Source organism: Montipora capricornis, chromosome 6 (genome assembly GCF_036669925.1).
Source record: "Montipora capricornis isolate CH-2021 chromosome 6, ASM3666992v2, whole genome shotgun sequence".
NCBI classification, from domain to species: domain Eukaryota; kingdom Metazoa; phylum Cnidaria; class Anthozoa; order Scleractinia; family Acroporidae; genus Montipora; species Montipora capricornis.
Window position 1 is genome coordinate 65,672,935 of NC_090888.1, and position 25,284 is coordinate 65,698,218.

Consider the following 25,284-nt stretch of genomic DNA (forward strand, 5'->3'; position numbering starts at 1 on the left):
AATGCATTTCCGAGGGTCTAATTTGAAGAATTCACTGGGGGAAGCATGCCCCGAGAACCCCCCAGGGGCTCACGCTCTTCGGGCCTTCCTTTACATGGTCTTTGGCCATGTATTTACATGATACGGATGAAATCTTGAGTGTTACACCTGCTTCAAAACTTAATAACAACCCTGGGTGATATATATAGATACTCGTTCTTTTTCTTGAATCTAAGTTTTCTTTTGAAAAGAATGTACGTAGTTAAAGAAATTGCCTCCTGCTCATAAAAATCGGCTTGTGTTCCCAGTCTAAAGTTCTATAAGAGTGGAAGCACAGAGAGAGTCAGCAAAAATACCGGCCTTCTCTAAAAGGGATATCTTCATGAGAATATTTTTCAGGTATTACTAATCTTCGATTCCTTTGAGGCGAATCGGTCGCCCGCGGGCGAATGCATAACGCAGAGTATCGTAATAAACACCTCGAAGACAAGGAGTTCCACCGCCTTGTTGCAAATTCTCGAATGATGCACATGTTTTGAGAGAATTGTAGATGGCGAAAAAATGTTGAGGAAATAGTGGAACTTCCCCTTCACACAGTTCGCATCAGAGTTTCAAACAACTCATCATTAAGAAATTCTTAACTACCTTTTCCCTTTTTTTGTTAATTAAGAGCTATTCAGTGGTATTAAAATTACACTTGCCGAATTTCAACGGTGTGACTTTCGTCGACAACTATCAGCGACAGTTGTCTCTTGAGCGCTGTGGATTCATCTGGCAACAACCGAAAGAAGTCTCTCGACAAAGCTTGCTCAGCGGATGCGTAAATGACTTGAAATTAGTTGTTCTTCATCTCATTTAATAAATCTACAGTTTTCTCAAAACCCTTAACGCTCAAGTCAAAATCATTAGAATTAATCTGTTCCTCTCTATCCAAACGCTCAAGTCAAAATCATTAGAATTAATCTGTTCCTCTCTATCCAAACACGAGGGCCGATCTCTTGTAGAAGTGCTTTCATTTTCCATTTGCTTGACAAGTACAAAGCTTTGGTAATTCAGGCTCTTTCCGAATCCTGTAGGAAGAACAGCCAGTACATCCTTGCCTTGCAGCAAAAGCGTAATTGCTTCCTTCTGTTCTTTTTTTAGGACTAATCCATCAAGTCGCCTAGATAGCCTTGAGACTCTTGAGATTCTTTCTCTAGATAAGGTATGTTGTTTTTGAAACTTGAGCCTGTATTTTTATTGACAGATGCATTGTGTTATGGACCAATTAGGTATTGCCGTTGCTGGTGTAACGGGACTTGCTGAACACTAGTCGCAGTAAAGATCGGACAGTCCCTATTTTTCCCACCGAAGCCCCTCCACTCCCCCCACCCACTCGGTAGTTATGTCACTCTCCCCAGTTCGTGCTCGCTGTTTAAAAACAAAGATGGCGGTAGTTTGTGCTCGATCCCGTCGATCAAACGGGAAAATCATGAGGGGACTGTGAACAGTCTATTAGAATCGACGATGTGATCGCTAATGAATTCTTTGACCAATCCGGAAAGCCCTTTTTCAAAGGAAAATTTCCCCAAATCCGATTTGTCAACAAGACATATCAGTTTGACAGTTTTATAATTACCGCCTTGCATACGGCGAGAGCTACTGAAATTTAAACTGACCAATCAGAATTCAGCGAGCGGGAAAAAACTGTGCTATCCGATGTCACGCCAATTGTTTACATTCTGATTGGTTAGATCTGTGGACATTCGCTCAGCCTTCCCTTGTGACTCAATTTTGTGACTCTTTTGACTGAGAAGAACTCAGCGAGACAGAAATGACGCATAGTTCTGACAACAAGACGCTCTATAAAAAAAGCGTACACTGGGTTGCCTGTGGTACGTGTTACACAAAAACAGAAGGCACTGTCAGAATTGGGTTGTATTGAACTGTAGGGTTCCAGTTAATTTGTTCAAGTGGGGGGTCATTAAGACCAATTGAGGGTCACCCACATATCGCGCCAGCACAGGCCCTTTGGCTCGCACGTTCACACCTTTAATTATTTTGTAATATCCTGTCCCATTTTGAGGTCTTTTAAGCTTTGGTAATAAATTCAGTTTAGAGATAACAAACACGCTCTTGAGTAAAGGTGCACGTGATCACCTTGTGTCAACTGAATGAACTACGGGAAAGAATGTTAATCGTTCGTTGTTTTCAGAGTAAAACAACGTACTTTTTAGCCAAGAAACTTCCGTCTTTGGTTTTTTTTAATTTTGTTGTAATATTTAACTGAATATTTACATTTCATTTGTCGGGTCAGGAAGCCTTCTTTGTTGGGTTCCAGAGAAACGTATCTATTGTGACTTCAGGGTGAACTATTTACTCAATCGCGAGGTTGAGCGGCCATGTAATTGAAAATCTGAACAAAAGGGTTTACCTCGGTGTAAAAACCTGTGAAAAGTTTTCTCTGTTTTGTTAGCTCGTGGTAGGGTTAGGTTATTGTTTGATGTTTTTTTTACTGTTTTGTTTTCCTTTGTGTTACGTCATCTGCGAGTTTCACAGGTTTTTACACCGAGGATGAGCCGGACATCTATGAGATACAAAAAACAGACTTGCGAATTATCGCAAATCACAATGCTGACAAGCACAAAAGCAGAAGAAATGGTTAAGTTTGTTACTATCTGAATGTTTTTGTGTTGTCACGCAAATGATGTAATTTCATGACACTCAAAATTCGCAAAAAGCGTGAACAATCTTCGCACTAGTAAGTGGTAGCAATAAATTGGATTAACCAGGAAGTTAAAGAAATATTGTTGCCTTACCAAATAAACTTCATTTTGCACGACAATGACAAAATCATTTGTCAGAGAATTCCCGTCTCCTAGCGTATCACATTTCAACGCACGTATGCAAATTTGTTAACTCATTTTCACCGCGTCCGAAATTTTTCTTCTTTCAAATATCAACAAAAATATTATTTCTCGTCAAGCGTTCCATCTTTTATGTTCAAATAACCGCTAAAAATAAAGATTTTTTAACGATCCATCCGTATTCCGCAGATATTTTTTCATAATTTAATATTCTGTCAAAATCTGTCAAAACACAAAAATAGCAACGCACGCAACAAATTTAGTCGCATTTACCGCTTCGTCGAATTTCCATGCTTAACACAGGAACTTTTAGTTATTGTGAAAATATTTCTCTATTCGTTAGCAATCACCCTTTCAGAGAAATCGACCGGTCTGCGAATATTTTATGAGTTTTTCTCAATGGGATGTCAAAAGGCCAAGTGGATGTTATGCATAATCGGGCGATCAAGTTACGCGTGTGACCTGTTATAAATATTTTTTCACAAAATGTTCCCGAATCGTCAAGTATCACCACAGAAGACAAGAACATCATTCTAAAAGCTTATTCTACGCAAAAAGTAGGTTCTAAAGGTAATTTTGAGAGTGGAAATCACGAGGCATGGTATATTTAATTAAGTTAACAGAACAGAAAGACGCCAACCTCATTTTGACACGAAAATGCTTTACTATTGCCATAAAAACTATCCAGTTAAGCTCGCATATTACAAAACATGATGATTTCATAAAGGCCACCTTTTCCAGCGAAATATTTTTTGAAACAAACAACATATTTGCTATTAGAGGCAATCTTTCTTTCAAAAAATTCTTGGCTGTCACATTTCATATTATTTTTACCTGAAGACTGTGCAGAGAACAGAGATCACTGATCCACTTAAGGTGTTCGATTCCTTCTCTGTCTTTGTTGAACCCATAAGTTACCAGATAATTTTCCATTTGGTTTCAGTGTTCTACATAACAGCACACTTGGTAAACTCACTTCGATTTCGGCTCGACGGGCGACAGTTGTTGTCGAAGTCCATAACTCCTTGCTTTTATGATTCCAGACATTTATTTTTCACCCCGTGTCTTATTTATCCAAGGGACGTTCCATTCTTGACCTCCATAAGGGTATATTTTGTTTAACGATGCACTAAAACGCCATCCCCGTTACCACGACTTTCGACGCCATTGCGGGTTTAATAATTAAACGTTCATCTGTGTGCACCAAGGAAATCTACGTATTCCCCCAGCCCCCTCAAACCTAACAAAATACACAGACAAGACTCTATGCACAAAACCACTACTTAGCAGGGGAGTGACAGGCAAGACTTTTACCGACACGGAAAAAAAAAATAAAAAAAAAAAGAAACTAAACACAGATTCCAACTGGTTTGCCATACTGGCAACCCAGTAATCAGTTTATGGATTGGGCTAGCATGTGATTAATAACCAGGATCGCTTTTGAACTATTTATTCTGTAGAAGAAGAAGACGTTGCTGAGTGAACATTGTAACGACGAAATCCCTTGGTTTGTTCAGCACTTTGATGTCCGATAACTGAGCCGCTCTAACGAGTGTTGGGTCAATCACATTTGGTCGTCTGACCTTAGGAAGTTCTTTCACCCCTTGTTTGTGTCCACCATGATCGAACTTCAGGTGAAGCGCTATGCTGCTTTATGCCAACTTCGATGGCTTGTGGTGAGCTTGCCTGCTGCCGAATTCGAAATTGTTGTTGTATTTGGGCAAGATTGGTCTTATCGGGATGGAACTTAATAGTGAGGGGAACAATTTTTCGTTCATCTGCTGTGCCAAACAACGAACAATCCTGTTGGGTGTTCCACGGGCTTGGCGAGTCTTTCACGACCATCGTCCATCAGATCTGGAGTTACAACTTGCGATCGTTCTGCAAACATCTACGTAGCATGCAGCACTTTTTTAGTAACTCGAGGATCCTGTTCTGCTGTTTCAAAAGGAGTCGTGCATTCTTGAGCAGTTTGTTCTTCAGTGCTTGTATTTTTTTGTTTGTTCCTTGTGGCGCAAAGTAACTTTGATGAATTGAAAGGGCTTGAATCTGTACTTGAATTAGCGATTTTTTGTTAGGGAACCATAGCCAACAAATGAATGGTACACAAAATTAGGAGAAACAGTTAGTTGAATAGACAATACTTGTAGACATAATTATCTACCCAGTTTAAGTACTAAGCTCAACAAGTTGTTTGGCTCCACAAGTTTCATTTTCAGGCCAGGTACCCGAATTCACCCAGGTACTGGTACACTATCATAGTGTTCCTTGAACACTTGGTTGCTTGAGAAGAAACTTGATGTGTTTGTTCTCTACATTGGTGAATGCAGCCACTAACTGTCTATTGTGGATAAACTCCGGACCAACTCTCCTTTCAATTTATTCTTTGGTTCTTTGCAGGACATCAGCAATGGTGTCCCTTGTAAAATGTTAGTTTAAAGGGTTTGTTAAAGTTATTTCCCATTTCATAGGGCACTGTGGTTGCCAGATTCACTTTCAAACTTATCATGGAAACGTAAATTAATACCAGTGAATAGACACTGAAAAGTCAGTCCCTTAAATTGTTGATAGAAAATTAATTTAAATTGAAGCATCAGTTGAGGAATATTTTTTTTCATTCCCACTTTGTGAACCTAACATACATTGCTGCAGTTTGTTTATTGTTTGTTCATTCAATATCTTGATCGTATGAAATTATTTAATTTTTAGGTATTGTGTCCGATCTCCATAGAGACACTATCTTTATCTAAAAATTTAACTGGTTGCTTTTTGGAGCCCTTTTGTGGCATATTTAGATAGGCAGGAAATGTTCCACATTTTATGGTAAATAGTTCTGCATAGTTTTAAGGAATATTGCAGCAAATCTAATTGAATATGAGACATTTTGTGAATTTAAAGACTATTATTGTTGTTTTTAAAAGACTTAGGGTTGGCACTCAAAAGTGTTCCTGCAATAATCTTATTCTTTAAAGATTGCCTTGGGAGAATTGGATTAAGGCTAGTTTTTTCTTCTAGCTTCTTTCCGCAGTGTCCTCTGAGAATGGAGTAGATTTGATTTTGCCCAATGTTGAAAGATGAAACAATGCCTAAACCAGCTGCAAGGAACACCTCATGGTGCTTTTTTACAAACACTGGCATGAGGGTGCTCGTAAGCATCTGAGCATTGTTTCGCATGCTAAAGTGTTATTATAAATAATTTATTTCTCTAAGAGAGTCTTCTTTTCGTGTCGGTCATTCAAAAATTGTTGGAGCTGTTGGAGCTGTTGGATGAAAGAGGCAGAACATTTAATGAGGCCCTCCTGTGGAGAGGGGTCTTTGTTCCCTTGAAATATTTGCTTGTGTTTCCTTGTTCCTCAAATTACTTTCAAACTTGTTCCCAGCTTTTTTATCCCTAAAATTTAAATATTGATTTTCTTACTTTGTTCCCTAAAATATTTTGATATTGTTCCTCTGTTCCCCAGTTCAAATAAGCCATGATCTCTTCTTCCCCCAAACCCCTGGGAGTGCCTCTTTGATGTCGATTCTCGTATTGGCCTAATAGTTATTCACTGTAGAATTGCAAGACACAGCAAGTTCTTATTTGGGAGTGAGGGAAAAGTTTTGAATAAATTTTCGCACAATACAAGAAACAAAATTTGACTGCACCTTCTAGATCTTACTCTTTTCGGACATGAATCAGCTTGTTTGCACCTATCTGGCTACCTGCGGGAGGGCAAACTCTTGAAGCTCTTCCTAAGTAGTGAGCCTTCCGCTAAAAAAACTTTCCCAGTCTGGCTTTCCGGTGTTAGGGGCCGAGGTTTTTGTGAAAAATTCATCAGCGGCTTCCTTGCAGCTTATAAAGGGAGTTGGTAACCGGTCGCGTCGCCCACAAGTTAACTCGCCTACAGGTTAACTCGCCTACAACGAAGTTAACTCGCCTACACGTTCGAAGTTAATTCGCCTACACATAAAGTTAACTCGCCTACACATTCGAAGTTACTGTTGATGTTATAAGATAAAGCAAAACAAGAAGTTTACTCGACAACTATCAGGCAGAAAAACGAACCATCGATCGGATATCCGATTTGAGTTTTCGTCTGTCAGCGGCATTTAATTTCACATCATTCTTTACCAGTTCACTTTCGACTGCGCGGCCGGATGGTTTTCGTCGATTTGCAAGAATTTCATGCCAAATTGTATGAAAGGGTAGGATACCATTTAAGAAATCTTTAAGGTAAAAAGGTAAGTAAGTTGTGTCTACTTACATTGTTAGTTGGTTGTATCATATTAAACTTGAAAGAAATGACTTGTCGTGTTTGTTGTTTCATCGACTGACAACATCGCGCGTCGATTGGGAAGAGACCCGCAGGCTGGTTCATGACATTCCACTGTATGTCTCAAGGCGCGAGACATGAAAATGTATGCAAGGTGCGTAGCAAAATGACACTGTTACTCAAACGTTCGTGCGTTCGATTGGGAAATCCTGATTTAGATCTTAAAATCTGGATTTTCGGATTTCCAATCGAACACAAAATCCGAAAACGGATTTCGCGACGGATTTTGTTAATTGAAATCCTTACCCGACATGGATTTCCAATTTGTGAATCTGCGACAAAATCCGTTTTCAGATTTAGTGTTCGATTGTCTTTTCAACAGGCTTTGATTATCGGCATACGAATCCCGGTATGCTTAAAGATCCACCTTCATTGTCGGTCATTTGGATCAATCCCGTTATGCATTCATCGAACTCTCTTTGATCCTCCTCCACCCTCCCATGGGCCTCTGAATCGTAGGAAAAAAATCACACCTTTTGAATTTCAATAGACTATGAAACTGAAATTAGCATTTATTATATGAATAAAGGGTATGTATAGCGTGTCCAAACAAGTGGTTTGCCCATTATTACTAAACTGACCAATCCGAAAGCTACTAAACAATGGATTTTAGTTTTTGATCCTAACCTGCGTATAAAAAGGAACAGAGGCTAGCCAAAAAACTCATAGATCTCTGATCAACCTTCAAAACTCCAGAAATTGTCTTTATTGCATCAAGGTCGCCTCCACAAAAATTGTTTATGGATCCCAAAGAAAATTGTTTAACATGCAAACAACCTGTACGGCCAAGACAGCAGGGTATCCAATGTGATGGATGTTTTCACTGGAACCAGAGAACCTGCAACACAGGTATGTTACCACCTATCTGGTATTTACTTATCACGAGCCTATTTTTCATCAAATCACAAGTTTTTTTTTTGTGGGATCCGTTTGTGGCATTTCACGAATCACGTATTTTAAGTTGACAACCCAGAAAACCGATTCAGGATTCACAATCACAGTCTTCTGAACTGAAGAGAAGCAAGGATCACTTTGCATCACGTTAGGTTATCAATCAATTCACGTGTCACGTCTACCCCTATAAATGTTTAACATTTGACAAGTGGCTTAGCCAAAAGCTGGTACATAGATGGCACTTTCAAGCTGTGCAGACGACCATTCCAGCAACTTCTCACAATAAATGCATTTGTGCGAACTGAAGACCATGCCAAACAAGTACCTCTTGTGTTTGTACTTTATTGCAGGTCCTAAAAACCATCCTTGACCTGTTACCTATTGCACCAGATGTGCAACAAGTTACTCTCGATTTTGAGAAGGCCATGTGGGCTGCACTGAGAATGATCCTGCCAGATGTGCAAATCAAGGGTTGTGTTTTCCATTTGACACAGGCTCTTTGGCGAAAGGTCAGTTTACAAATGTACGTTATTTCTTAAATTCTTGGCACCTAACAATATTATTTAGCTAGGCTAGGAAGTTAGGTTAAACACAGGTTGTCGTGCATGTACAATGCATGCAAACTTTAATATAAAGCTTAAGAACTTATGTAAAACAAACTAAGGAAACATTTATGTCTACTAAATAAAAACACATACGAGTGAAGACAATGTTGTTTTAATCTGTGGCTTATTATGATGTTCTACATAATGAATAAGTTTCCGAAACCGGTCTTGCAAAACTAACCAAACAGTTCTTATCAGAACTCTATGGCCACTCCAAACGAACTGGGAGCAATAGACTCGGTAACAATATCCAGGTGATCTGGTGACGTAATTCGGAGGACTGGGGAGAAAAACTTTGGCGCCGTATCCCACAACCACGCGCGGCATTATATTTTAATTCAACATGGCAGAGGCGAGGTTAGATCTCGTCCTTTCTACTTGAATGTTCATTCAGTAACAGGAAATGTGGTAGACACGGAATAATCTGTTGAGTTTTGGCGATGTAAGGTACTGCAGGGAGTTTGAAAACAACATCTAAGGCCCCGCGCGGTTGTGGGATACGGCGTTAAAATTTTTCTTCCGAGTCCTCCAAATTACGTCACCAGATCACCTGAATCACATAACATTATCCTTCAAAATGGCGGATTTTACTCTCGAAACACTTGTCATATAATTTTTGAGGCCTCTTTCACGTAAAGAAATTACTTACCTTTTTACTTTAAAGATTTCTTAAATGGTATCCTACCCTTTCGTACAATTTGGCATGAAATTCTCTAGTTTGGACGTTAATATACTTTACGAACATACCGGTAAGCATAACAACACTTGCGAATCGACGAAAACCATCTGGCCGCGCATTCCGGTAAAGACTGGTAAAGAAGATGTATCGGATATGCGATCGATGGTTCTTTTTCCTGCCTGATAATTAGTTGTCGTGTAAACTTCTTGTTTTTGCTTTATCTTATAACATCAACAGTAACTTCGAATGTGTAGGCGAGTTAACTTCATGTGTAGTGAATTAACTTCGAACGTGTAGGCGAGTTAACTTGTGGGCGACGTGACCGTAATCCAGGGAGTTCCTTCGAGTAATGGTCAGTAAAAGGTTTGTAGTGCTTATACAAGTTTTTGCTACTTGAAAATGTATGTTTACACGAAACACATATCAGCTTGACAATTTTTCTTTCCCGATACCACATTTAAAATTCACGTGAACGCTATTAATAGAGGGCCAGAAAACCATTTAAAACACTTTGTGGTATTTTTTTTGTCAACAAACTTGGGTTGTCGGCGAGCAGAATTCGAACGTAAGCTGTTGTGCTTTGGCTGTTATTTGTGCTTTTTCGAACTATTCTAAGACGACTTCAGGCTGGTATTTTCGAATCAAGTGTAAGAAGACGGCAAAACCATATTGATAATGTATTTAGTTGTGGTGACTTCGCGAATAAACACTTTGGTAGCGTCCTTTCGACGGCATAGATCCACAACAATGTCATTTACGCACAACCGAAATGCCCTGTTTCCGGTGAAAGGGCAAATGATTGACAGGATAGCACGGTTTTGACTGCCGCGCGCACTGCGGGCGCGGGTTCCGTATGCAAGGCGATCCAATGTTCATCGAAGGGATATTCCCTCAGAAATCGAAAGTGCTTCCATGGCACATTTTCATAATTCCTGTATAACAAAGGGTTTAATTTAAAATGCTGACCTAACAGTTTGTGATTTGCGCTCTTTTTCAAATTGAAAATTTCCAAAACATCATCAATATCATTTCCACTGCTATTAGAAAGAAATTATGTTACCTTGCTCAGCCTTCGACATCGAAGCAAACGGAAATAACAAACGAGGATTGAAGCCGATTCTACACTCATCTTCTGAGTTCTGAGCATCTTAGAACATGTATTGCTTTAACAACTTGTAACCACACTGACATTTTGCGATTGACTGAAGTGTTGAGACAAAATTATACCTGAACAAATCTGTTTCAGGCTCACAATTCTCTGTGGACCCATTAGCAGTCGAGAGCAGAACAGAATAAAGACGATCATAAGTTTGCAAGTTCAGAGAATAGTGATTTTGCTTTGTATATGTATATTGTTTACATCCACTTACGGTTTCGCTGTTTTCGCGGTCGAGTCTTCTCGTCTTGCTCGTTGGTCTGTAAATTTCTATAGTGGATGGAGATTTCTCATATGATGACCAGAGAGATTCGCAGGGTGTAATATCAACGCAGAGTAGAAATATTCAAAACAGCAACTCACCTTCTTCCTGCCTTCGTGAACCTTCTTCCACCCAGCCTTCAGTTTGAATTTTGGCGCCGCTCACTTGCAGGGTTATTTTTATAGCGAACTATGACGTCATGTCCTTGTGGTTTCCCTCTCCCTGGTAACACGTGATTGGATGTCCACATTGTGACTCGTGTGTCATGCTATGAATGTGAGCCAATCATATTTTACCAGAAATTACCTGCACGTTCAAGATTCAAGGAAAGACGCGACGAAAACAAATAGCTGGAGTGTCTGCGAAGTCAGACTTTATCCATACAATCAAAGCTATTTCTGCAAACCCCTCTTGACAGTTGGTGCGGTTTCCCTGTTCAAACCATCAAGGAACAAACAATTTCAAGGTAAAGTTGGAGTAAAACCGAATACTTCATGTTATCATCAGGCGCAATCAACAGTACAGTATGTGGCCCTTGGTCCGCGAGTTTTCCGAACATTATGTCATATTTTCTCGTGAAATAAAATACGACCGAAAACGAAGGTGGACGATTAAATATTGATTAGTATTCTTTCGTATGACGAAGTTCCGGCCCTCCCGCTGATGTTGAAAGCGAGAAATTCAAGTTTGTTGACAGGTAGATCTAATTGTCTTTCTTGAATTGTTTTATTTTGCGGCTCCGTAAAGTACATTGTCAAGTTTACTTAGCTTGTGCAGGGATAAAACTGAACGGGAGCACCTGTTTTTTTGCAAAACAAGTTAACAGAGACACTTCTTTCTTCTGGCGGGAAAGAAATTGCTGTAGAGTTTAAATTTTTTATTTTATCAACCCTTGAAAAAACATCAACACTTTTTGCGTGGAGGCCCTTGGTCCGCGACCTATAACCCTAGAGAACTTACATTTCTCAAAGCAGACTAGAAAACCCTGAAATAAATAGTAATGGCCTTTGTTTTTGTTAAACACTGTGTTTCCAGATTTATTCACCTGTCTTTTACGTCCAAAGAGTCAAAGTAATATTGAAAGTTAAAAGAAAGAAAGCAAAAGAAATTGGCTTGGGAGGGAGATCGTTGTCCAAAAAGAAAACACATTTAATTTTCACTTGCAATGACTCCTATCGAGACTTTTGCTTAGATATATCAAGGAAAATAAAGATTAACTAAAATTTGTCAAAATTCTCATTCTCGTGACGATTTACGAATACTTTTCGTGCTGTTTACATGAATCGCGGACCAAGGACCACATTCGCGGACCAAGGGCCTGCGAGCACGGTCACCTTTTTTTGGAATTACGAGGAAAATATCACTGCTTGGAACTTGCCACTTTAAGATTATTGCAAGAAACATAAAAGCTATCTTCAGGGAAAATTTCAGCTCGTTACGTGTTGATGCAGGTAAGATATTCAAGAATACAACTTTTATTCGCGGACCAAGGGCCACATACTGTACAGGAAAATGTCTAGTTTTCCAGCAGCAGCTACTCAACTATCACTTTGTGAAAAGTGAGTCACTAAACCATTGTTCAGTACTGTTCAGCGCTTCTGTAAACAATGTCGAATTTCTCTGCAGTCAAGCTCGGCTGACTCCCCAAATGTGGCAGCACTAAAGTTCTATTCGGTTCTTTTTGGAACTTGTTGCTTCCGAATATATTTCAAAGGATTTACCTCAACTACAAACGCCCGGGTACAAACGTTTTCGAGTCGGTGGAAGTGGAAAGATGCTTTTTTTTTTTAGAATGTTCGGGACTGTAAATAACACTAATCGAAATGTGTTTAGAGAAACCTCCGAAATGACTCATCGAAACATCTTTTGCAGAAAAAATTGAAAGAGAAACGAAGGTGATATGTGAAAACATATTTCCAAGATGACCGACCTTTCGTGCAGTGGTGCAGCGTGACGTTAAATCTCTTTGGCACGTGCGCGACACGTGAAGATGTGCACATTGGTAGTTCAAATAAAATATCTCGACCGAAATGCAGAACTTGAAAATACACTGTTAATTTATCCGAAGTCCGTACTTTTAGAAGTACAAAATTTCCTTGAGGATGGCCATTCCAAATGAATTCAAATATTTTAAATATACCATTGTGTTGTAACAAATACTCACAGTAATGCACCTAATTGTCAAAATAAGATAATTATAATTTTCTCTGATCAAATTTTAGAAAGCACTTATTAAGGATATACAGTGAGCAAAATCTTTTGTGCAACTTCCATGTACATTACCAGTACAACTTGCTGGACTGTATGGAATCTGAAACGTTTTGTTAAACGCTATGACGTCTGCAAGTAATTCTGTTAACATTAAATATATGCTTGTCTCCATAAGCTTGGTAGAGGGTCATGAAGGGGTAAGATGGAAGCTGGAATTGACCTGATTTTTCGGTGGGAAAATGGGATTTGATCACTTAGAACTGCAATTTTGTTACTGGAAATGGGAGATAAAGAGTCCTTGGTGCGAATGGGATTTGCATTATCAGAAGTTGTCAGGTATTGGTTTTGGTCCGGTTCTTGAAAGCTGTAATAAATCTATTTCAAGGGATAAATGTGCCTTATTCCGGCACATTTATCTCTGGAATAGAGTTATTACCCCTTTCAGGAACCGGCCCCTGCTCAAAATTCCTGATATCAAATATTTCACGCGGTCTTCCGTTCCTGGCTACTGTCTTCACTAGCAACGAATTGACTTCCCTAAACCCACTGCAAACAATGCAAAACGAACCTCAGACGAGGTATTTGGCAAGGCGCCATGGTAAATGTGTCAGGCACAGGAGCCGTGAAATGTCCCTGAACGTACCCTGCCGATGTGCAAGACCTTTGGCCTAGCGATTGTTGTGGGTATAGTGAACAGGGCGAAGACTCTGAAGAGGGTTAGGATACTCCACTGGACGAAAAAACGGATTTTCACATTTAGCAAATGTGGAGCAAATGCATGGCAAATGCTACGTTTGTGCACGTTTGCTTAGATTTGCTGAAAAGCAAAGATCACATTTGCCACAGTTTTTCCACCCATGGCAACGCTCGTAAATGCCACATTTGTCTTAAATTTGCTGTTGTGAGTAAAAGTATGGATAACATGGAATTTTTGTGACATTTGGAGGGATAGTAAACATGATGTTAAAACTAAAATTTTGCAAGTACTTTTCCTGAAGTTGTAAATTTGATCAAACTTTCATCATTGCACCTTTTTACAAGGTGAGTAAAGGCGAGCAAATATAGTTTTTGCACCCGTTTGCTCGGAGCAGCAAATGTGTTCAAACATGAATTTTTGCAGAGATTCCTCAGAATAGCAAATGTGGCCAAACGTGTAGTTTTGCAGGGTTTTACTCAGGAAAGCAAATGTGTTCAAGGATGTATTTTTGTAGAAATTTGCTCGGGATATTAAATGTAACCAAAATACGACTTTTTCACATAATTGCTCTGCATCCCAAATGCATTCAAAGAACCAGGTTTTCATGCTTGTTTACGATAGGAAATTTGACTATTTGCTCGGGTAGCCCTGTGATCAAAAAATAAAATTATGTTTTTGTTCAATGTAGCAAATGTGATCACAATATCATTTTTGCTTAAAGTAGCAAATGTGAACAATATACATGTAGCGTTTGGTCAAGATAACAGATGTGATCCAAAACATTAGTTTTGCTTGTAATAGCAAAATGATTAAAGTGCACCTAAACCCAAATATTTTTAGTGTACAATATTGATCTCTCCACGGAAAGCAAACTTGTTTGACGATTCTTACCTCAAATTACGCTTTTTTATCTTCCGGGCAATAAGCGCAAAGGTATCAAAACTAGCAGTAATTTGGACCCACGACCGTGATGTGAAAGGCATGGGTCTATTCTCGATTTTACGTTACAAACTGCTTTGCAATGCAAAATTTCTTTGAAAATAGGAATGCAAAGCAGTTTGTGACGTAAAATCGAGAATAGACCCATGCCTCTCGCATCACGGTCGTGGGTCCAAATTACTGCTAGTTCTGCAAAGTTTACGTGGCTTGCACGGCACAGAAAAAGCGAAATTGTGCGTAACAATGCTGGCATATGTTTGCTTTGGATGGGGAGATTTACATTAGGAACAAAAAATATTTGGGTTTAGGTGCACTTTAAAATGTGATTTTACACCGTTCTTTAATTAGGCCAGAGGTGAATTTTTTTCTCAAATTAGCAAATGTAATCAAAGAATCTGTTTCGCATTTTCCTTGAGATGGAAGATGACATACCCTTGAAACTCTGTTGATTGAATACTGCAACAACCATTTCAATAATAAAATAAAGCAGGTTTAATTATCTAAACATATGCAATAAAATGTCTCATTCTCAAGTTTGACTATTAATAATACAAGTGCACATTGAGATGGCAATTAAATAGCTCTGAAACTTGGATGGACATACAGTATTTGCAGTATATTCATGAAGCTGTTTTATTGCCCTTTAGACAGTGCCTCCATACAATGGAACTCAAAGGTGAATTATTCCTTAGAAACTAATGCCGAAAATAATCCATTCTCATAATGCACTTGAAATACAAATGTCACGTGCAAAAGAATGTAGGTAAGGTAAATAAGATGGTAGAAGTACTCAACGTTTTTCTTCAAATTCGTGGCCGAAACAGACACTGTACCCTGATGCAGAATTTAGTAACAACCTAATGCAATACAACTAGCAGCAAATTATTACTCATCTTAATAAATAATTGACTTGCTTGACAGTAAGTTCCTAATTATGATAGATATACAGGTATTTAAATCCTAAATTAATTTTAATTAGTTACATTGTTTAGTTCGGAGCAACGATAATATAAGGTATATCAAAGGCCTCTGTCAATTATTAGTCATCCCTTTAAATTAATGAAATTATTTTGTAGTACTTTGGAAATGTAACCTGCAGAAGCGGTTTCATTTTGCCACAGATACCATAGCTTTTGTTTCTGCCAATACAACAATTCATTTGGATGAATGCACATTTTGAATCCCAAAAGCATAACAAAATATCCCTTACGGCAGTAAACTTGGCAATGTTAAAGCCAACGGAGAAGTTAACGCTGAGTTCAGATACCAAACATTTGATTGGGAATTAATAAAAACTTAGGCTGACCTTAGGACAACATAATAACTGCCATATAACACGTCACAAGTATATGCACAGTAGAAAAATTCAGTATCTAAATCGAACCTGCCTGAAAGTTGAAATAGCAGCTGGGAGAATGACTCAGCCATTTCACATTGATTCATATGCTACATTGTATTTTCGTGTAATTGATCTAAGTTATGAGGTCTGGTATCTGAACTGCGCTCAATACTATTATCAAACAACATACACTAATGATGCACCAACCAAAAACTGTGGTGAACATTTTGTTAGGCATTGTTTGGAAGCAAGTTCCTATAGTACTGTACTTGAATCTAAGTTCTTCAAACACGTTTATCTACAGAAACAGATGGAAAATACTTCACAGTATGCTATAACAAATTAACTGCACGTTTAGACCCACTTTACAAGTCACTTCGAACCATATAAGGCGTGCCATCCGCCAGTTCAAATGGAGAATACTACAAATTAACTGCATGGTTAGACCTACTATAAAAGTTGCATCGAACTGTATGAGGTGCGCCACCCGCCAGTTCAGATGGAAAATACTACAAATTAGTGTACTACAATATGACAAATTAACTGTATGGTTAGACCTACTTTACAAATTACATCGAACTGTATGAGGTGCGCCACCCGCCAGTTCAATCCAGATGGAAAATATGACAAATTAACTGCATGGTTAGACGTACTTTACAAATTACATCGAACTGTGTGAGGTGCGCCACCCGCCAGTTCAGATGGAAAATACTACAAATTAGTGTACTACAATATGACAAATTAACTGCATGGTTAGACCTACTTTACAAATTATATCGAACTGTATGAGGCGTGCCACCTGCCAGTGCAGATGAAAAATACTACAAATTAGTATACAAGTACTACTGTATGACAAATTAACTGCATGGTTAGACCTACTGTACAAGTTACATCGAACTGTGTGAGGTGCGCCACCCGCCAGTTCAGATGGAAAATACTACAAATTAGTGTACTACAATATGACAAATTAACTGCATGGTTAGACATACTTTACAAATTACATCGAACTGTGTGAGGTGCGCCACCCACCAGTTCAGATGGAAAATACTACAAATTAGTGTACTACAATATGACAAATTAACTGCATGGTTAGACCTACTTTACAAATTATATCGAACTGTATCACTGGGCGAAAAAGCTCATTTAAGTAGTCTTAATCTTGGATTAAGCACGTCTTAAACTTTGGTTTAATTAATTTAAGTTAACGTTTAAGTTACTTAAAGTTAAGTTTAATGAAAGCTTAAATTCGTCTTTTACTTACTTAAGGTTCAAATTTAATGTCAGTTTAGTTGGGCTTAAACGTAGCTGAAAGGAATGTTTAATTTCCATTTAATTCATCTTAAACATGTTCAAAACAAATGTTTAATTCTACTTTAATCTGCATTAAAAGTATCTTAAACTGGCATTTAAGTTTTGTTCAATCTACACTAAACGCATCTGAAAGGAAAGTTTAGGTTTGGTTTAATCTTGCCTGAACTTTTCTTAAACAAATGTATAAAATCCGTTTAATTCGCATTAAACGTGTTCAAAACAAGTGTTTAAGTTCCCTTTAATCTGCATTAAGTTTAATCTATAATAAACGCACCTGAAAGATGTTTAATTTTTGTTTAAACTCCTTTGCAAAAATTGTAAACCTGTTTAATTCGCACTAAATGCCTCCGGAACAAATGTTTGAATTTCCTTCAATTCAAATCAAACGTACCTGAAGCATAAGTTTAACAGACATCAACCATGTCTGAAACAAATGCTTATGTACTCTACACGAGTACTATTTTACTTGTAATGTAAAAACGAATAACATAGTTCTCAACCACAATTGCAACATTTTTAATCTCAATATTGTAGACATTCTTCTGCTTAATATGTATAAGTTCAAAATGGTCAATTCCTTCAAATAGAGTATCAATTGACACAGTTATATAAATAACAATAACTTTCTTGAATAATACATCATTCTTAACAATAACTAACGTTCCTTATGTTTTCCTACATAATACAAAAATTTCCTCTTAATTGTGTACACATCGATAATTTCCATCCCTAATAAAAATTATTGTTTATTAATCTGTCACTCAATGTTTTCCAAGGTTAATTTGAACACTTCAGAACATAAACCCTTAAAATTCATACACTAATCTACAATAATATTGTTCCCTACAGGTAAAAATAAAAGTATCAGTCTGAAACACACAGTACACTATATCTCGAGTCTCCAGGACTTTGGTGCAGTGATTTCATCCTACATTTGTCAAGGTTATCATTAACCTGCTCTTGTTAGTCAATTTGCCCTTGTCACACGGCAGCCATATTGTCCCGCGAGACCAAAAAAGCTTTGTTTTTCCACTGCAGGGCTTGGCATGGTAAAACAAAGCTCTTTTGGTCTCCCTGGACAATATGGCCACCGTGTGACAAGGGCGAATGCTTTCCAAGATTTGGGGTTTTTGTTTGAGAAGGGACACAGGGACCATTACTTGCCAAGTTTACGTATGCTCCATCCTTCATATTTTACACTGTATACAAAAGGGTGAGAGCAAAATCATGTCTATCAGGTTGTCCCTGCTAAGTTAAGTTTGATCCCTCCTAATCAACTACTAAAATGAAAAAACCCCTGAAGGCTAAAGAACAGTAACATTTACAATTCATGTCTTAACATACACTATTATACCCTATAAAAATAAAGACTATCAGTCTGAAAGATACAGGACACTGTATCGTGAGTCTCCAGGATTTTGGCTTTCAATATTTTGGAAATGGTTATGTACACAGATTTGATTCTGCCACTATGAAGCTTATCAATCTTGATAATCTATAAATATTTAAGTAAGGTGCCTACTCTTGTTACTATGCATACAGTCAGCGTATTGTTGAGATACTCGGGTTTGTGAGGTTTACAACTATGCAGAGAAATCAGAACTTAGAAAGTGCTCTTGGTATCCATACAGAAAACTGGGGGTTTTTAATTGCTAAGATCTGCTCTTTCTGCAAAGTCATAAACTGGGCAAAAAAAAATTGGTATTAGGAGGCACCATCCTTAACAACTATTTGCTTAAAAGAGGTCAATGGTGATGAGTACTAAAACATAGTCACAATAAGTTGACTAACATTTGAAGATACTGGTATTCATTGAGATGACTTGTTGTAGTAAACAGGCATTACTAAAACCAGAGGTCCCTAAAAGCTAGCTCCCGATGTCACTATTAATAAATAGCATATTATAGAATGTATTTTTTTCAGTCAGAGTTGACACGGACATGCTCAGAAAAAGAAAATCTGAGTTCTCCCAAAAGGTTTAGATGATCTACCACTGAACTGCAGGAGACTCGTGCATAAGAACCAAGTTAATGTAAATATCCTACATACTGCTTTGCCCTATTTGAATCCTTATGGGCATGATCTTAATCATATGAACCTAGTTTAATTACCGGGCTCCCACTGGTCTCTTGTAGGTAAGTATTAGAGTATTGGAGCAACACATGCTATGTTCAGAAATACACACTAATGAGATGCATGAACTAATGATAGAAATCACAAGGTGTCCCCTAACCTTGATTCTTACTAAAACACAAAAATTCTGTCAAACTTGAGGTCATATGTACCAAACAAAAAGGTCTGTCTTTTACAAATGTACCCAAATTCAGGGTCAGGTGCAGTTCTGGACTAATGGAAAGGTCATGATTTGATTCCTGTCGGGAAACTGATTTCTTTTCTGAATATCCCTCCATGTGTCACTGTCTGAATAATAATATACTGTATTGGTAGATATAACCACATTTCTTTTAAAATTATCTTAGTAAAAAAAAAACTTATAAATAAATATATATATATATATATATTGCTGTACCAAGAGGTGGAGAGTGAAGACAAAAGACAGCTCAAAGGAGTTTCAAGGGATCACACAGTCTGATAATGAAATTTAACAGTTAAAGATGGTGCCAATTTTAGTTGCTGGGCATGTTGAGATTTTCAGGTTTCCTATGGGTGATGCCTACTAAAACAGGGATATTTTTGCCAGTTTAAAACTATGCAGAGAAAGCAAACTTAGCAAGTGCTCTTGGTATCCAACAAGAAAATTCGGGGAACCCTGCATTTTTCTGAGATAATAAAGTAGTTTAAATTTAATACCATACATTGCCTAGTATTTTACTGCTTCTAAAAATAATTGTTGCTTCATTATCTCCACAAAATGCCCCACTGCCTCCAATTTTCTTTCTGGATTCCAGTGGCCCATACTAAGATCTGTTTTCCTTGCATAGTCATAAGGTATATGCAAAAATACTTCTATATTAGTAGGCACCATCCTTAATTTCAGACATATTCAGCATTCCCAAAACACTTACAGTATGTACACAAGCAATCTTTGACCAGAAAAAAAAATGATTGCAAACATTCAAAAACTTCCTTGCTTAGTTTTTTAGCAGAAACAATATTTTTTAGAAAATTTGATATAGACAAGTCGTGTAGATCATGCATGTGGGGCTTGAAACTTGAGGTTTCTTTGCTGGGAGTTGTTGAAAAATCATAGAGAAACTTTCTTAACCTTGCATTATTATCAATGATTTATTATTTCAAAATTCCCATCACTGTGTGTGCCCCATCATCCTCTGTCTTCATACAGAACTCACTCTGTGGTTGTCTGTGGTTGTCTAACAGCCCACGATGGGCCAGCAGGTGAAGGCCTGTCTGACTCTCCTCCAACCCTTCTTGGCTTGAGCAACTGTTTGGCATGTGTGTTTAAGTTCTCCCTGCCGTTCACTGCCAAGGCAGCTTCTTTGTTACAAAACCAACCAAATGCTGGTTTCTATCCCCTGTAATGGGGTCCCCCACTTCTTCATACTCGGAATCCTCGCTGCTCATATAATCTACATAGAGGCAGTCGCCGCATGACTTCTGGTCTCATAGTGTCATTGTTGCCTTCAACTTTTCAAAGCCAGATAGACGCCTTTCCAATTTCTAATGATAAAAGTAAACAATATTTGTTTCATTTTCTTAAGTGCTTACAATATCTTTTTGCTTAAATTAAAAAATTAACAAGATCCTGCAAAATTAAGTAAGACTTTACAACTGAAAACATATAGTAAAAGGAAAAATCAAAACAAAATTATTATTATAAAAAAGTGGTACCGGGCAAAAAATTGCAATCAAATTAATATACAGTAAGTGCAGTTCTATATATCTCAAGCACCCAAGAAACGTTTTTTTTTTTTACAAGCTAACCATAAAATACAAAGCAACCTGTTTTCAACAATTTGTTGTCGCGTCACTTGCCTGTTGGACTTTGTAACGAGGAGTGACTATTAATAAAATTTGTGTATCCTGATTGGCTTACTTGTAAAAAAAAAGTTAGTTGGGTAGCCACGGTAAAGCGTGTTGCACTGTAATATCTTGAAATTGAAGATAGACTTGTCGAATGAAACTTACGCTTAAGAGACGCCTTGATCTCCTGAAGATTTCCTTATGTTTGTCATTTGTTCCACTTTGGACTTTATGATCCCTTTCTTTGACAGTTTTGAAATATCGATAGTGCTGTGCTGTTGAATTTTTAAGAAATATTAAGTACTGCAAAATATCCTCTCCAATAACATGACAAGCTTACTTGCAGTATAAGCTCCAATTTCCAGTGAACTGGGATGGGGGGATGGGGGGATGGTCCTTTTAATTTGGGGCTTGGATCACAAGCTCTATGCAGTAGCGGGGTGTGGACAATGGGGAGGGATAATTCAACAGGCATAGTAACTACCATTTTGACAAACCACTTCACAAACTGCCCAGATGGAAAATTTTCAATGTCAATTAAATTAATGACCTCAAATGGTTTGAACAAGGTGTAAATTAACTTGAATGGCTGCCAATTTCTGATAAAATTCAGAGCTTCAGACAAGCGTATTGGCTAAAAAAGCTGCAGTTGTCCATGGCTTGTGATCCCATGAAAGAAATAAATATAATGTTGTGCAAGTAGGTTATGTTTCAAGGTAATTTTGTTAGGTGTTTTGTTTTTCAGTGCTTTCTAATTGATTTGGCAGACTGCAGTCAGCTGGAGTTCACTTAGTACTTGAAATCAAAGTGTTACACAATGCATACATGTACATACCTTCCATTTGTAAGTCTGTCCATGGGCAATTTTCCCTGTCATGCTCCTTTTTCAAAAGGTCTTTAATTTTTGAGAACAGGTCCTCAGGGGTTTCAATAAGCACCGACGGCCGACCAAAAACGCCAGCTACTTCGCTCAGAGAAGTCGGCTAGTTTTCCCCCTTAATTGAATTAATTGAAGGATTCCTTCAAACCTAAAGTAAAATTCATTTTTGATGGACTTGAATGTACTTTATTTAAACCTCAATTTCAAAATAATTAATCAGATTTTTTACGTAATTCAATTACGTTCAGTTATTTCCGCAAACATATCAAGACGTTTTCTGCAAAACAGGTTGTTATTGAGTTATCGTTGCATCAAAACTTGTTTTCCACCAAAACAGTAAATGCTTCTTTTAGTTTCATTGGTTAAGCCTTTTTGTTCGCTCAGATTAAAATGACATATTCTAATCGTTCCACTGAAATGATTTCTCATGTTGACCGAACAAAATTATTGCGGTTTGTTTAGACAAACAAAAATGTTTCAATTCGCGCTTGAAAAAACGCGCAAAAAATGATGACATGAAATTGCCGAAACGTCATACAACGTTTAAATCGTTAATTTTCCTTTTGAAATGATTTTCCAAATCTTTCTTCACTGCATGCTTCTTCGCGTAACTGCGCACTCAGTGTCGCTGTTGATAAGAAATCTTCCTTTAACTTTGTACTCAAATTGTCGCCCAGGACGCTGGAAATCGCATTTCAGAGCTTCCAGATTTCAAAATTTTCTAGGAGAGCATGCTCCCAGATCATCCCCCTAGACGAAGTGACGGGCCCTCGCTTGGATGATGCAGTCGGCTACTAGCCTTAAACCAGCTGCCTACTTCAAATTTTATTGAAAACCCTGGGTCCTGATTTCTGTCTGACTCTGGACTGTAAGAATTGATAGCAGTGTTTTATTAAAGAGACTTCCAAAGCAAGCCTATTTTTTATACATAAATATATCTACAGTGTACAGCTGTTTCAACAAAGGTTGTCCAAAAAAAAAAAAAAAAAATAGGGTAAAAGCGTATGCAACAATGCCAAAAGGTAGTCTGGTAGCCAACTGTGTTCCAAAATTGGTAGTCAAATATGAACTTTTATATTTTCTATGGCTTGTTTATATTAGCTTTTGCACTTTGTTTTGTCTTGAAGAAAAATACATGTAAACTTATTATCCCTTGTTTTGTTACTCTCTAAAATTGTCCTTGCTTGTTGAAAATGTCAAGATAACAATAAGTGCCCACCCTAATGGGCCAAAAAATGAATAAGTGCCCAGGCCATTAATCGAATAAATACGTTTCCAAGTGCAGCACAGAATATACACATTGTTTACGATGTCTAAAAAATAACAATTAAGGGTATAAAACATACTCCTCTGTGACAGCATAGCCGGTTGTCATCTTTTTCTCCACCATTTTTTATAAATAAACCGAAAACTCTTCTGAAAGATAAGAGTTAATCACAGCTTAGAATCATCATCACCATGGCTGGCATTTCTGAGGCTTATCTAGGAATGTAATTTAGTCCATGATGCTAGGTCCAAGTGATAAATAACAACTTTATTAAATACTTATTTGTATCTTGAAATTAATTACAGAAATACGCAGTATGGATAGAGCATAGCTGAAGCCGACTGCATGACTAAGGGTGTATGTCTTTGGGAAAATGTGAATCCCGATTTTTGATCCAAGATCACTGGGACCATGGTGTATCAGAGGAGGCAACAAATCCAGTACGCTGGGTAAAGATTCATTGGTTCCTTTGATGCACCATGCTGAAGTGATCTTGGTTAAAAAATCCGGATTCATATTCTGATTTCTCCCAAAGAAATTAATGGTCCTTTAATGATTATTGCATTTTACACCTGTCTTTTGTTCCTTTCTTTAACATGGTGACTTCCTTAGCTATGCAATGTACAAACTTGAGGGCTTAAGGCTACATAAATTACTGTAAGGCTGCATTTTGTCATTACTTCACTCCACTCTGTAACTGACGTTTGTGTTGTGTGAGCTTACTATTTTCCTCTAGTGTTTGAGTACACCATTACATTTTTAAGCTAGTGCTATCTACAAATTTGAAATATTTAGCTTCCACATCCAAAAATTTACTTCTGAACACATGGACTGCCATGGAAACATGACTTTGGATTACTTTATTAGTGGCGTTAATGTAAGCCTTTTATCATTTTCTAGTTGATTATGAAAGGTAAAGTGTGCGAAACTATACCCTTCCACCCACCACACATTTGCCCAGCGCATGTCAAATTCAGCAAAGAGAATGTAGCGACAAATAAGCAAATGCTCTGTGGCCGAGTTACAAGCTTGTTGGTGCCCAGCCCCTCAACTGCTCCATGTTTGTATTCAACTATGGCGGCATAAAAACATGACGAAACACAGAATACAACTTATTTCTTCGCAAAACGTCTTAGACATCCATCTAAATTCAGTAACACTGTGTAAGAGTGAGAGACACCTTAAGTTACAAAAGAAAATGACTAAAGGCTTCCCGATATCTATAGTCCACATCGATGGCGGTTCCTATGAAAACACGTGTGCACATTCCTCAGCTGGTCGATCAACTAGCGAATTTTGAAGCAAACGCTACGGCCCCAAACAAATTAATTGTATTCTATAAGAGTCAAGTTAAGTTATACCTACCCTTTAATCGTTCGGGACTTCTACAGTGGACTGTACACGGCTTTTTCTGCAACGTCTACTCTTCTGTGTTTGTTGCCGTTCAAGCTCTGTTCTCAACGTTTCATTTTCATTTCGAAGAGTAGCATTTGCTTCTTCCAATTTCTTCTGCCCTTCTTGAATCGCATCCAATCTTCTCTTCATCTTTTCCATGAGGACTAGCTGCCTTTCTTGAACCGCATCCATAGCGTAAATCTCACTTGAACAAGCGAACTTCAATATGTAAACTACTACTGCAGAAAAATGCAGAAGTGTGATACGATTCGATACGATTTCAAATGACGCGCTACTATATATGGGCATTCGGTATTAGACATCTGATTGGCTTTGCGAAGAATGAGCCTCGACCCCTCCCGTCAAGCCTTTGTCACGCAACAGCCGAAATCACGCGCTCGCATTTTAAGTTCCAAAATGGCTGGTTCTAGGATTGGTTGCGAGCAATTTTGTCCAGAAACTCCTGACTCCGCCGATTTTCTGCGCAACAAATGTAATACCTGTGGAAAATCGTTTCTTTATTCATCCTCCTACCGACTAAATCCGTAAACTCCGTGTACAACGAGAAA

At 38.0% G+C, this 25,284-nt stretch overlaps 1 protein-coding gene and 2 long non-coding RNA genes across 3 annotated transcripts in view; all 3 read right to left on the reverse strand.

Moving 5' to 3' along the window:
• Positions 1–10,883, reverse strand: part of LOC138050750 (uncharacterized) — a 12,383-nt gene extending 1,500 nt beyond the window's left edge. The window contains exons 1-2 of the mRNA XM_068897040.1: positions 10,836–10,883; positions 10,687–10,742 (exon numbers count right to left, since the gene is read on the reverse strand). The gene's annotated coding sequence lies outside the window, so the exon portion shown is untranslated. The remainder of the gene's footprint in view (positions 1–10,686; positions 10,743–10,835) is intronic.
• Positions 10,884–20,700: 9,817 nt separating this feature from the next.
• LOC138050752 (uncharacterized) lies at positions 20,701–22,090 on the reverse strand. Its single transcript, XR_011132691.1, has 3 exons — positions 22,009–22,090; positions 21,339–21,448; positions 20,701–20,870 (listed from the first exon to the last, which is right to left on the reverse strand). It is a non-coding gene; the product is annotated as an uncharacterized lncRNA (long non-coding RNA).
• Positions 22,091–22,893: 803 nt separating this feature from the next.
• On the reverse strand, positions 22,894–24,953 carry LOC138050751 (uncharacterized). The gene is made up of 3 exons (XR_011132690.1): positions 24,686–24,953; positions 23,400–23,469; positions 22,894–22,919 (listed from the first exon to the last, which is right to left on the reverse strand). It is a non-coding gene; the product is annotated as an uncharacterized lncRNA (long non-coding RNA).
• Positions 24,954–25,284: the final 331 nt, after the last annotated feature.